Consider the following 14,349-nt stretch of genomic DNA (forward strand, 5'->3'; position numbering starts at 1 on the left):
TTTACCAACTAGAAAGCCAAGATCAGCAGACACATGAACACCACTACTTGCAAATTCGCCTCCAAATCACATCATCCTGACATTAAAGTGCAGAAGAACCTCGATTATCCAGCATTCAAGTAACTGAATTTCGGATCATCTGAACAAGATCACAAGGTCCCGATGCATGACTGAATGTTATCTGGCATTCAATTAACCAAACTCAATTCTCCCCGCCCATGCCCTTCGGATAACAGAGGTTCCTCTATATTAGATTAGATTACTTACAGTGTGGAAACAGGCCCTTCGGCCCAACAAGTCCACACCGACCCGCCGAAGTGCAACCCACCCATTCCCCTACATTTACCCCTTTACCTAACACTACGGGAAATTTAGCATGGCCAATTCACCTAACCTGCACATCTTTGGACTGTGGGAGGAAATCGGAGCACCCGGAGGAAACCCACGCAGACACGGGGAGAATGTGCAAACTCCACACAGTCAGTCGCCTGAGTCGGGAATTGAACCCGGGTCTCTGGCGCTGTGAGGCAGCAGTGCTAACCACTGTGCCACCGTGCCGCCCACAATGTTGGCGTTCCTTCCCTGTTGCTAAGTACAAATGTGGGAACTCTTCTCAAACAGCAATTGGGAGTGCCTGCACCACTTGCCTGATGAGTGCACTTCAAAAACATTCAAGAAACTTGTCACCATTTGAGGCACAGCTGTCTGCTTGATAGGCATCACATTCACAAACCTTCACTGCATCCTCAAAGCTCAGTAGTAGGTGTGTACCATCTACAAGATGCACAACAGCAATTCACCACAAAGGTCCTTAGCACTTGCCTAAGTCATGATCATCACCACCTAGAAGGATAAAAGCAGCACATTAATGGGACAGTACCACCTGCAAATTCCTCTCCAAGCCACCTCCAGACTTTGGAAGTATATCACTGTTCCATCAGTGTCACTGGGTCATAATGCTCAAACTCCCATCCTGATAGCATTGTGGAAGTACCTACAGCAAATTGATTTCAATAGTTGAAGAAGGCAGTATACCACCAGCTCTCAAGGGCAACCAGGCAGGGACAATAAACAGTGATCTAGCTAATGACATACACAGCCTGAGTGAATTTTAAAAAAAAGTTTGAACATATTATCTATCTACATCATGGCTTTTCACTGTTCTAATGCCTGCTTAATCTCCAGTTTATACAATTCCTGCAAAGCTAAATTTCCTCAACCCTGATGCCTTTGAAGTAATTTTCTTCAGCCTCCAAGGCCTTGCCATTCTTCCTGAAATGACTGGAATGATGTCTGAGTTATTTATAAAGGGGTACCATAACTCTTGCTGGCCCACTGTTTCTATTTATAAAGTAATGGATTCTGTCCATTTCTAAAACAACGTTATCAACTTCAAAAGGTAAGTGTTGTCGGATGGAAGTAGATTACTGGAACTTTGGAATTTGAGCAAGCAAAAGAAGTCAACCAACTTAAACTGCCTTTCCCAGTTCTTGGTCTATATCCTTATAGGTTACAGCAATTGCGCATCTAAGCTTTTTTTGTATAAACGCAATGAGTTTCCCTTTCTGCATTGAGTTCCAAAATAGGTGAAAATGTTTAGGGTGTAGGTTTGCTCGCTGAGCTGTAGGTTTGATATCGAGACATTTCATTACCTGGCTAGGTAACATCATCAGGTGAAAATGTTTCTGCGCATCTAAATCCTTTTGCCAATTAATTTAAATCTGTGCCCTTCATTTAAGTCTGCATGTGGTTTCTTCTTTTCTAGAGAAAACAGCCCCAACTTATTTAATATTTTTCCCCTAATACAAAATTCTCAGTTCCTAGTAACATCCTCTTAAATTTCTTTTGTCCTTGCTAATTGATCAAATCATTCTCTTATGTGGTGCCCTCTAGCTGTGGTCTAACTAGTGCTTTATTCAGTTTAACCAAACCCCCAGCTGATAGCCTCGATCCTTCTTTTTAAAAAAAACATGTGCATTGACATCCTTTTGTTCCTCCACACTTCTCAATATCCTGCAATTATTGTGTATGACCATGCCTATTGTTTTTCCAACTTGTCTTGTTGGAATTCCAAGTGCTCCTTTTTCTGCCCACTGGTCTAGATCATTGATCAAGCAAACTAACTCTTATCAACCACGCACCCAATTTTTCTAGCACTGACAAATTTATATAACTGTCATCTCGTAAGTATTTACCAACTGCAGACAGTTGTGTCTGAATTCCCAGGTGTCTTTGCTCCTGGACCCCTTTTTAATGTCAAGATTTGATTGACATTGCATTTCATTTTTAGTCCCAATCTATCACTGCACTTTATCGTAAAATTGACCCACAGATGCAATTTAATGAGTCTGTCTTTCTGAAGTCATCTACTAATATCATTTTAAATATATTTCATGTTTGTTGCAGGTTGGGGTAATACCAATTTGTCTAACTAGATCTTTCTAATCAATTTGTTCAGGGTTGTAATGACACACCACCTGAAACGTTTGAAATTTGTACAGTCAGAAGGGACTGTACTGCTGTCACGAGCCCAAAATTCATCTGCTTTAAATGCAGATCATGTTTCAGATTGGCAAATTACCATATCCTTCCACATCCGACAGAAATTTACATGTACCTCAACCAATGTCGTCTTCTGTATCCATTGCATCCGATGTGGTCTCCATTACGTCAGGGAGACAGGACGCCAACTTGAAGATCGTATCAGAGAACTTCTCTGGGAAATCTGCACCAACCAGCCCCACTGCCCCGTGGCTGGACATGTCAGCTCCCCCTCCCACTGCCAAAGACACGCAGATCCTGGATCTCCTCCATCGCGAAACCCTTACCACCCGATGCCTGCAGGAAGAAAACCACCTGTTCTGCCTTGGGACCCTGCAACTGCACAGGATCAACGTGGATTTCACCAGTTTCCTCATTTTCCCCTCCCATTTATCTCTCAGTCCCCCCTTCGGCCCACAAGCCTCATTCCTGATGAAGGGCTTATGCCCGAAACATCGATTCTCTTGCTCCCGGATGCTGCCTGACCTGATGTGCTTTTCCGGCACCGCACTCTCTGCTTAGGCATTCAATACGATCTTCGATGACCTCCTCCTTTTCCCAACTCCACATTCTGATCGATGCCTAATAACTTTTAATGCCCTTGCTAGTCAAAAATGTAACAATCTTAGAGTCATAGTCATAGAAACATACAGCACGGAAATAGACTGTTTGATCCAAGCAGTCAATGTCGAACGTAATCCCAAATTAAGTGAGTCCCACCTGCCTGTTCCTGGCCCATATCCCTCCAAACTTATTTGTGTATCCACCCAAATGACTTCGAAATGTTGTAATTGTAATACCTGCATTCACCATTTTCTCAGGAAGTTCATTGCAAGTGCAAACCACACACTGTAAAAAAAAAAACAATCACCTCATCATTTTTAAATCTCTCTCCTCTCGTCTTTAAAAATGAGCCCCCAGTCTTCAAATCCCCATCTTCGAGTTAATGGTAGTTGACTTTTCCCTAACTGTGCTTCTCATTATTTATAAAGTTGTCAGGTTACCTCCCAATCTCCTACGCTCCAGTCTGTCCAGCCTTTCTTGACAACTCAAATCTTCTTAACCCTGTAACATCCTGGTAATTCTTTTCTAAACCCTTTCCAACCTGATAATGTCCTTCCTATAGCTGGGTGAACAGAACTGGACACAGTATCCCAGAAGAGGCCTCACTAATGTACTGTATAACCTCAACATAACATCCCAACTCCTACACTCAAAGGACTGACCTTTGCAGGCAAGCATGCCAATGCCTTTTTAACCACCCTGTCTATATGTGATGCAAACTTTAAAAAATTATGTACTTGCACCCCTAGGTCCCTCTGTTCTACAACACTGCCCAAGGCCTTAACATTAATTGTATAAGCCCTACCTTTATTTGTTGTATCAAAATGCAATACCCCGCATTTATTCAGATTGAATTCCATCTGCCATTTTTCAGCAAATTGACCCATTTGATCAAGATCCTTTTGTAATCTTAGAAAGCCTTCATTTTCTAAGATGCCACCAATTTTAGTGTCATCTGCAAACTTGCTAACCAGGCCTTCTGTATTCTCATTCAGATCATTTATATAAATGACAAACAAGAGAACCCAGAACTGATGCCTGTGGAGCACTGCTGGTCATAAGCCTCCAGTCCGAATAGCAACCCTCCACCATTACTCTTAGCTCCTGCAGTAAGCCAAAGATGTATCCAATTGGAAAGCTCATGCTGAATCCTACGTGACCTATCTTTACTAATTAGTCTACCATTGTCAAAGGCTTTAGTAAATCCAAATTAACAGCATCAACCTTTTTTGGTAACTTCTCAAAAAAAGCTCAGTCAAGTTTTCCTTGCACAAAACCATGCTGACTATCCTTAATTTTTGCCCCTCTAAATGTCCATATATCTTATCACCTCCAACAATTTACCCACAAGCAAAGTCAGACTCAGGTCTCTCGTTCCCCAGTTTCTCCTTACAACCTTCCTTAAACAAAGGTACAAGATTAGCCACCCTCGAGTCATCAGGCAGCTCACCTGTATTTATAGATTATGCAAATACTTCTGAAAGGGCTTTCGTAATTTCCTCCCTTACTTACCACAGCATTCTGGGATACATTAGTTTAGGTCCTGGAGATTTATCTGCTGTTTATAAGATTTTCCGAACTTCCTTCTGTAATATGAACTGTTTTTAAAATGAGGTTAAAAATCATACAACACCAGGTTATCATCCAATAGGTTTATTTGAAAGCAGGTACCTGTGGAACAGGACCATAAGACACAATTTATAGCAAAAGATTACAGTGTCATGCAACTGAAATGAATTTAGTAAGTCTTTCATCTTTTAGAATGGGTTGCAGGTTTCTGTTCATTAATATGTAAATCCCAGAACTACTTTTATAGAACATAGGGAAGTATAGCACAGAACAGGCCCCTTGGCCCACGATATTGTGCCGAGGTTTAATCCTAATGTAAAATATACTAACAACCTATGCACCCCTCAACTCACTGCTGTCCATGTGCATGTCTAGCAGTCGCTTAAATGTCCCCAGTGACTCTGCTTCCACCACTACAGCTGGCAACGCATTCCATGCATTCACAACTCTCTGCTCTTTATACATTCCTCCTAATATCTTCAAACTATGACTCCTCGTACTAGTCAATCCTGCCCTGGGGAAAAGTCTCTGGCTACTGACTCTATCTATTCCACTCTTCAATCAGGGCTCCTCTCCAGAGAGAAAAGTCCAAGCTTATTCAACCTTCCTTCATAAAGCAAGCCCTCCAGTCCAGGCAGCATCCTGGTAAACCTTCTTTGCACCCTCTCCAAAGCCTCTGTTTCTTTCCTTTGGTAGGGCGACCAGAACTGGACACAATATTCCAAGTGTGGTCTCACCAGGGACTTGTAGAGCTGCAGCAAAACCTTGCGGCTCTTAAACTTGATCCCCCTGTTACTGAAAGCCAAAACACCATATGCTTTCTTAACAACCACTTGGGTGGCAACTTTGAGGGATCTATGCACTTGATTAGATTAGATTACTTAGTGTGGAAACAGGCCCTTCAGCCCAACAAGTCCACACCAACCCTCCGAACAGCAACCCACCCAGACCCATTCCCCTACATTTACCCCTTCACCTAACACTACGGGCAATTTAGTATGGCCAATTCACCTAATCTGCACATTTTTGGACTGCGGGAGGAAACCGGAGCACCCAGACGAAATTCACGCAGAATGTGCAAACTCCACATGGACAGTTGCCTGAGGCAGGAATTGAACCCAGGTCTCTGGCGTTGTGAGGCAGCAGTGCTAACCACTGTGCCACCCTACTTGCACACCCAGATGTCTCTGTTCTTCCACACTGCCCAGAATCCTGTTTTTAATCCTATATTCAGTTCGACCTTCCAAAATGTGTCACTTCGCATTTATCCAGGTTGAACTGCCATTTCTCAGCCCAGCTCTGCATCCTGTCTATGTCGCGCTGCAGCCTGCAGTAGCCCTCTATACTAGCAACAACACCTCCAATCTTTGTGTCATCTGCAAATTTACTAACCCACCCCTCAACCTCCTCATCCAAGTCATTTATAAAAACTACAAAGAGCAGAGGCCCAAGAACAGAGCCCTGCAGGACCCCACTCAACACTGACCTCCAGGCAGAATACTTTCCATCTACAACCACTCTCTGCCTTCTGTCAGCCAGCCAATTCTGAATCCAGATAGCCAAATCTCCCTGTATCCCATACTTTCTGACTTTCTGAATGAGCCTACCATGATGAACCTTATGAAATGCCTTGCTGAAATCCATATACACCACATCCACCGCTCGACGTGTCTTAACACCACCTCAAAGAACTCAGTAAGATTTGTGAGGCATGACCTGCCCCTCTCGAAGCCATGCTGACTGCCTTTAATCACACTATGCTTTGCCAAATGGTCATAAATCTTATCCCTCAGAATTCTTTCCAAAACTTTGCTGACCACCAACGTAAGACAGGTCTGTAATTGCCAGGGATTTCCCTATTACCCTTCTTGAAAAGAGGAACAACATTCGCCTCCTTCCAATCCTCCGGTACGACTCCCGTGGAGAGGGAGGAGGCAAATATCCTTGCCAGCAGCTTAGCAACCTCCTTTCTCGCTTCCTGGAGCAGCCTAGGATAAATCTGGTCATATTCTTGAGATAACGTAAGGTTTTATTTTAAAGTGACATCTACTTGCAGACACATTCTATTTCACTGGAAAAGCGCACAATCTGCAGGCAGTCAATCCATGTAATATTTTACACATTCCACTTTGGAAGTAGAACCAGTCTGACTTGAGCGTGAGAAACGGACAGACTCTAACCTCAAACCTTTGTCTGAACTGAGATGTCACTTTTTTTTAATATAGGTTTGGTGCATGCTTATTGGTTTTCAGCTTATGCATACTGGGTAATGTTCAGGTTCGTGTTTGGTTTTTCATTAAATTTTCATTAAAATCGAAGCCAGCAGAATTTAGGAATGGACTGTACAAAGTGCACCTTGTTTCCCCAGTATTCCTGTTTAAAAGATGGCAATTAATGTAAAGACTTTATCAGGAGCATGTAGAGGCCAAAGTCATGTAAAACCTCCAAACAGCCAACAAGTACCCACTCTGCACACAGTTCTTTTGAGTTCAAGACAACAGTTTTGGTCATTTGCCTATGCAGTATGGGACAATGGGCATTGAACTTTGAATAATAGACTATGGCAGGCATTCCTGCCCTTGATCACATCCGGATTGTATATATGGTTGTCTGATAGCAACTACCAACTAGAGGTGTGCCTCCATTAATTCTTTTATCTGTTTTCCATTGTTCCCTGCATTCACCACACGATAAGTTAACTTTATTACAGAAATTGTCATACTACAATTTTCAGTGCATTGTACAGTGCATATGTACTTTTTTTCGTATGAATAGAAAAGAGATGGAGTTATTTTCTATGCAGTCCTGTGCATTACCCCTCTTTGAAAGCTGTTTCTCAACACACTTTGTACATAGCTGAAGCAACATGCTTGTTTTATGCCACTCCTTCGGTAGTTTGCTGTTCAGATGACAACTTTACAAACCATTTATACATGGAGTCATTGCAGTGTAGAAGTTACTCAGCCATGGGGGTTTATTTCCTTGCATTGAATGTGTTCCTGCTAGTATATTTCCTCCAAGCACCCAGTTAACTTTGTTTGATTCATTGATTCACCTTACATTTTATGTTAATGTGGCAAATAGATCCTAACTATCTGGAATAAGAAAAAAGTGATGGAAATGACTCAAGATTTGTCAGCATCTGTGGATAGAAATGGTTATCTGAAAGGTCTTTGGCCTCAAATCTTAACTATTTTTGATTGGATCATTGACCTGAAATGTTACCTCTATTTCTGCTCTTTGGGTGCAGCTAAGCTGGCTAAGTATTTCCTTGTAGACAGGCAGGAGCTGGAAAATCACAACAAGCCAGGCAGCATCTGGAGGTGCAGAATTTGACATTTTGTGTGTAACCCTGCTTCAGGACTTTGTGCAGCTTTTATTCCTTCAATGTTCAGTGTTGAAGTGAAACTTGTAAAGCTTAAATAATTGGCTTGGTTTCTTACAATGTTTGGATGTGATATTATCTATTGTTGAATTCTGATTTCTTAAAATGAATTTTAGTAAGTTTAGTACAAATCTACAAAGAGGTTAATTTGGCAAACAACAAGTTAGTAACTGAATATTTTGAAATGTGAGTGTATTTATCTGGATGTTGGTGAAACCTCTGTTCTATGAACAATTTGAACACTTAAAATTTTGGGTTATTATTAGTTCTTGGCCTGTGGACTTGGTATCATTTTTATTGTTGTTAACTATTCTAGTCTGGTTATCTTGACAATATCAAACCATGAGTCTTGTTGCAAGAAGGTATTTAAATTATAAGTGCTAATCGTAGAAAATAACTAAAGTTTGTTTATTCGTTCAAAATAAAACTTTTTTCCATATCTCTAACTCAATAGAAGTGCATTGAGGACTCCATATAGGAATCTCGATATTTCTTTAAGTGCTTAATCATAAATATTGATATTTAATTCTCAAAATTAATATCAGTACAAATATGGAAGCTCATTCAATGTTGCCTGTGAAATATTTAAGTTAACTTATAAGCGCTAAGAAATATTTCATACTTTGGAAATACTGTCTTTTAGCATTAGTTTTTGTTCATTTGTTAAGTTTGAGGGAAGTTCAATATAGTTATATTGAAAGTAATCTCGGAATGCATTGCCCTTAACTCATAACACTCCATAGAGGACATGTATAACCACTTGAAACTGGACATATAAAGTTCAATTAGACAGTTTAATGAAGTAAGTGATGAAGTAAACCAAACGATCAAGTTTGACCTTTGAGTGCCAAGCACTCATAAATTTAGATCTTAATTGAACATATATTCTACTGCATCTGGAACTTGCATATTGTTACTAACTACCCCTAGGTAAGCAATAAGGAACAAGTTGGAGAAATGTCATGTTTATCTGCAAATGCTCATTCTATCACATTTGTGATGTGAAACTGTCATTAAAGGAGCAAGTATGATGTTTATGTATTTCTGATTTTTGGCCTACACTAGAATATCTGGTATTTCATGTTGTTGATGGTGGCTCAGTGGTTAGCACTTTTGTGTCTCAGCACAGTGACCTGGGTTTGATTTCACCCTCTGGCGACTCTCTGTATGGAGTTTGCAAGTTCTCCGCAAGTCAAAGAGTCATAGAGATACACAACTCAAAAATAGACCCTTCGGTCCAACTCTTGCATGCCAATCAGGTATCCTAACCTAATCTAGTTCCGTATGCCAGCACTTGGCACCTATCTCTCAAAACCCTTCCTGTCCATAAACCTATCCAGATGTCTTTTAAATGTTGCAATTGTACCAACCTCCTGCACATCCTCCGGCAGCATCCTCTGCATGTAAACGTTGCCCCTAGGTTTCTTTTTATATCTTTTCCCTCTCACCCTAAACCTATCCCCTCTAATTCTGGATGCCCCTACACAAGGGAAAAGACTTTGTCTGTTTATCCTATCCGAGCCCCTCATGATTTTATAAATATCTATAAGATCACCCCTTAGCCTCTGACACTCCAGGGAAACCAGCCCCAGCCGATTCAGCCTCTCCCTATAGCTCAAATCCTCCAACCCTGGCAACATCTTTGTAAATCTTTTCTAAACCCTTCCAAATTTCACAACATCCTTCCGATAGGAAGGAGACCAGAACTGCACACAATATTCCAAAACTGTCCTAACCAATGTTCTGTACAGCCGCAACATGACCTTCCAACTCATATACTCAATGCTCTGACCAATAAAGGAAAACATACCAAATGCCTCCTTCACTATCCTGTCTACCTGCGACTCTACTTTCATGGAACTATGAATCTACACTCCAAGGTCTCTTTGTTTAGCAATGCTCTCCAGGACCTTACCATTAAGTGTATAAGTCCTGCTCTGATTTTCTTTTCCAAAATGCAGCACCTCACATTTATCTAAATCAAACTCCATCTGCCACTCCTCAGCCCATTGGCCCATCTGATCAAGATGGCATTGTAATCTGAGGTAACCTTCTTCGCTATCCACAAAACTTCCAATTTTGGCGTTGTCTGCAAACTTACTAACTTTACCTCCTATGTTCACATCCATATCGTTTAAATTAAAGACAAAAAACAGTGGACTCAGCACCAATCCTTGTGGCACACCACTGGTTGCAGGCCTCCAGTCTGAAAAGTAACCCTCCACCACCAACCTCTATCTTCTACGTTCGAGCCACTTCTGTATCCAAATGGCTAGATCTCCCTGTATTCCATGAGGTCTAACCTTGTTAACCAGTCTCCCATGAGAAGCATTGTCGCACACCTTACTGAAGTCATCATAGATCACATCCACCGCTCTGTCCTCATCAGTCTTCTGATACTACTTCAAAAAACTGAATCAAGTGTGCTTAGATGTCATGTCTCTCACAAAGCCATGCTGATTATCCCTAATCAGTCCTTGCCTTTCCAAATATGTGTAAATCCTGTCCCTCAGGATTCCCTCCAACAACTTGCACACCACTAATGTCAGGTTCACCGGCTTATATTTCCCTGGCTTTTCCTTACCACCTTTCTTAAATAGTGGCACCACATTAGCCACCCTCCAGTCTTCTGACGCCTCACCTGTGACTGTCAATGACACAAATATCTCAGCAAGAAGCCCAGCAATCACTTCCCTAGCTTCCCACAGAGTTCTTGGGTATACCTGATCAGGTCGTGGGGATTTATCCACTTTTATGCATTTCAAGACATCCAGCGCTTCCTTCTCTGTAATATGGACATTTTTCAAGATGTCACCATCTATTTCTCCACATTCTATATCTTCCATGTCCTTTTCCACAGTGAACACTAATACAAAATACTCATTTGGTATCTTTTCCCCCATCTCCTATGGCTCTACACAAAGGTCGCCTTGTTGATCTTTGAGGGGCCCTATTCTCTCCCCGATTCCCTTTTATCCTTAATGTGTTTGTAAAATCCATTTGGATTCTCCTTACCCTTATTTGCCAAAGCTATCTCATGTCTCCTTTTTGCCCTTCTGATTTCCCTTTTAAGTATACTCCCATTGCCTTTATATTCTTCTAAGGATTCACTAGATATGTCCTGTCTATATTTGTCATAGGCTTCCTTCTTTTTCTTAACTAAACCCTCAATTTCTTAGTTAAAAATCACACAACACCAGGTTTTAGTCCAACAGGTTTAATTGGAAGCACACTAGCTTTCGGAGCGACGCTCCTTCATCAGGTGATTGTGGAGGGCTCGATCGTAACACAGAATTTATAGCAAAAATTTGCAGTGTGATGTAACTGAAATTATACATTGTCTGTCTAGAGGCTTGTGTCAGATGTTTAAAGGTTAGCTCAGGAATGTTATTTGAGGGGGGCATTTTTGTGGGCGGCACGGTGGCACAGTGGTTAGCACTGCTGCCTCACAGCGCCAGAGACCCGGGTTCAATTCCCGCCTCAGGCGACTGACTGTGTGGAGTTTGCACATTCTCCCCGTGTCTGCGTGGGTTTCCTCCGGGTGCTCCGGTTTCCTCCCACAGTCCAAAGATGTGCAGGTCAGGTGAATTGGCCAAGCTAAATTGTCCGTAGTGTTAGGTAAGGGGTAAATGTAGGGGTATGGGTGGTTTGCGCTTCGGTGGGTCGGTGTGGACTTGTTGGGCCGAAGGGCCTGTTTCCACACTGCAAAGTAATCTAATCTAATCTAATACTGTCTGTGGACTCTTGTTATCTTATTTTTGAAGGCTTTCCGTTTTCCAGTTGTCCCTTTATCTGCGAACATCAGCCCCCAATCAGCTTTTGAAAGTTCTTGCCTAAAACTGTCAAAATTAGCCTTCCTCCATTTTAGAACTTCAACTTTTAGAACTGGTCTATCCTTTTCCATCCCTATTTTAAAATTAATAGAATTATGGTCGCTGGCCCCAAAGTGCTCCCCCACTGATACCCCCACTTACCCTGTCTTATTTTCCAAGAGTAGGTCTATTATTGGCACCTTCTGTAGTAGTTATATCCACATACTGATTCAGAAAATGTTCTTGTCCACACTTAACAAATTTCTCTCTATTTAAACCGTTAATACTATGGTAATCCCAGTCTATGTTTGGAAAGTTAAAATCGCCTACCATAACCATCCTATTATTCTTCCAGATAAATGAAATCTCCTTACAAATTTGTTCCTCAACTTCTGGCTGACTATTAGGGGGTCTGTAATACAATCCCAATGAGGTGATCATCCCTTTCTTATCTCTTCGTTCCACCCAAATAACTTTGCTGGATGTATTCCAATGAATATCCTCCCCAAGTAAAGGAGTAACGCTCTCCCTGATCAAAAACGCCACTCCCCCTCCTCTCTCGCCTCCCTTTCTGTCCTTCCATTAGCATTTGTGTCCTGGAACATTAAGCTGCCAGTCCAGTCCATCCCTGAGCCATGTCTATGTAATTACAATGATATCCCATTCCTATGTTCATTGCCATGTCCCGAGTTCATCTGTCTTCCCTGTTAGGCCTCTTGCATTGAAATAAATGCAACTTAATTTATCTAACATATCTTCTTCTCTGTTTTGTTCTTTCCTGCCCTGACTGTTTGTTTGACTCACTCCCTTTCCTAACTGTACCAGTCTCCGATTGATCTCTTTCCTCACTATTTCCCTGAGTCTCACCGCACCGCACCCCACCCCAACATCTTACTCGCTTAAATCCTCCTGAGCAGCTCTAGGAAATCTCCCTGCCAGTATATTAGTCCCCTTCCAATTCAGGTGCAATCTATCCTTGTGCAGGTCACTCCTACCCCAGAAGAGATTCCAATGATCCAAAAATGTGAAGCTTTCTCCCATGCACCAGCTTCTCAGCCATACATTCTATCCTCAGTTCCTACCCTCACCAGCTCGTAGCACTGGGAGTAATCCAGATATTACTACTGTCGAGGACCTCCTTTTTAAATTCCTGCCTAATATTCTATATTCTCCCTTCAGAATCTCATCCAAGTCTGTGTGAGTTTCCTCCCACAGTCCAAAGATGTGCAGGTCAGCTGGATTGGCAATGCAAATTGCCTGTAGTGTTCAGGGAGTGTAAGACTAGGTGATTAGACATGGGAAATGCAGGGTTTCAGGGATAGGGCAAGAGGATGGGTCTGGGTGGGATGCTCTTTGGAGGGTCTGTGTGGAGCCCTTGGGCAAAATGGTCTCTTTCCACAGGATTCGGTAATGATAGGAACAGAAGTAGGTCATTCAGCTCATCAAATTTGCTGTGCCAGTCAATGAGGTCATAGTTGATCTGATACTCTACATTTTCCCTATAGCTGCCGACTCTCTTCCTGGTTTAAAAAATCTATCTTGCAGCTAATTTGCTTGATATTTGGTGGAGTAATATCAGCCTTGAGCTGGATTGTGACCAGTGAAAACTTTTTTAATACAGTACAGTGGCTAACAAACTTGTCTTGGAGCCACAGTTCAAAGGTTGAAATGAGATGCAGACAAAGCAATAAAATGTTCATGTACCATTCATGCTATGTATCCCATCCCTAGCTACCTTGATTTCTAGTAGGATTCACCTAAAAACAAGAAATGTGCAACAAGTATGTTTAGTTCAGTTCAGCTACTTTGTCTTTATTGATACGTGTTTGTCATGGCAAGATCAGATGTAAATCTGTTTTGAGGTTCAGCATTAAATTTGACTAAGGATTTTTCCAGTCTTGCCATCTGTTTCTGAAACAAAAGACTACTGTCTTGATTATTGTCTTGAGGAGATGTTGTTTAAAACATGATTTGGAGATGCCAGTGTTGGACTGGGGTGTACAAACTTAAAAATCACACAACATCAGGTTATAGTCCAACAGGTTTAATTGGAAGCACACTAGCTTTGGGAGCGACGCTCCTTCATCAGGTGATAGTGGAGGGCTCAATCGTAACACAGATATAAATTCTGCTATAAATTCTGTGTTACGATCGAGCCCTCCGCTATCACCTGATGAAGGATCGTCGCTCCGAAAGCTAAGTGTGCTTCCAATTAAACCTGTTGGACTATAACCTGGTGTTGTGATTTTTAACTTTGTTTAAAACAGCATGTGCAAATTTGTTGAGAAGTTAGTGTAAAATTGTTTACTGGGGTGCACTTGGATGAAAATAGTTTTCAAAGATAACCATGGAGGTGAAGGAGCAGATATGGGTATCCCTTATTTTGTTTACTGTAAAATTAAACTAAATAGAAATTGGACTTTTGTTAATTTCATTGTGTAACCTGAAATGAAGTATTAAAATATTAAGAATTAAAGC

General features: G+C 41.5%; 1 protein-coding gene across 3 annotated transcripts in view; it reads left to right on the forward strand.

Moving 5' to 3' along the window:
• wtap (WT1 associated protein) overlaps positions 1-14,349 on the forward strand; it is a 90,396-nt gene that overhangs the window by 59,121 nt on the left and 16,926 nt on the right. The window lies entirely within an intron of this gene.

This window comes from Chiloscyllium plagiosum, unplaced genomic scaffold (assembly GCF_037043375.1).
Source record: "Chiloscyllium plagiosum isolate Xiang-an unplaced genomic scaffold, Cpla_swu_hap1 HiC_scaffold_10, whole genome shotgun sequence".
NCBI lineage: Eukaryota > Metazoa > Chordata > Chondrichthyes > Orectolobiformes > Hemiscylliidae > Chiloscyllium > Chiloscyllium plagiosum.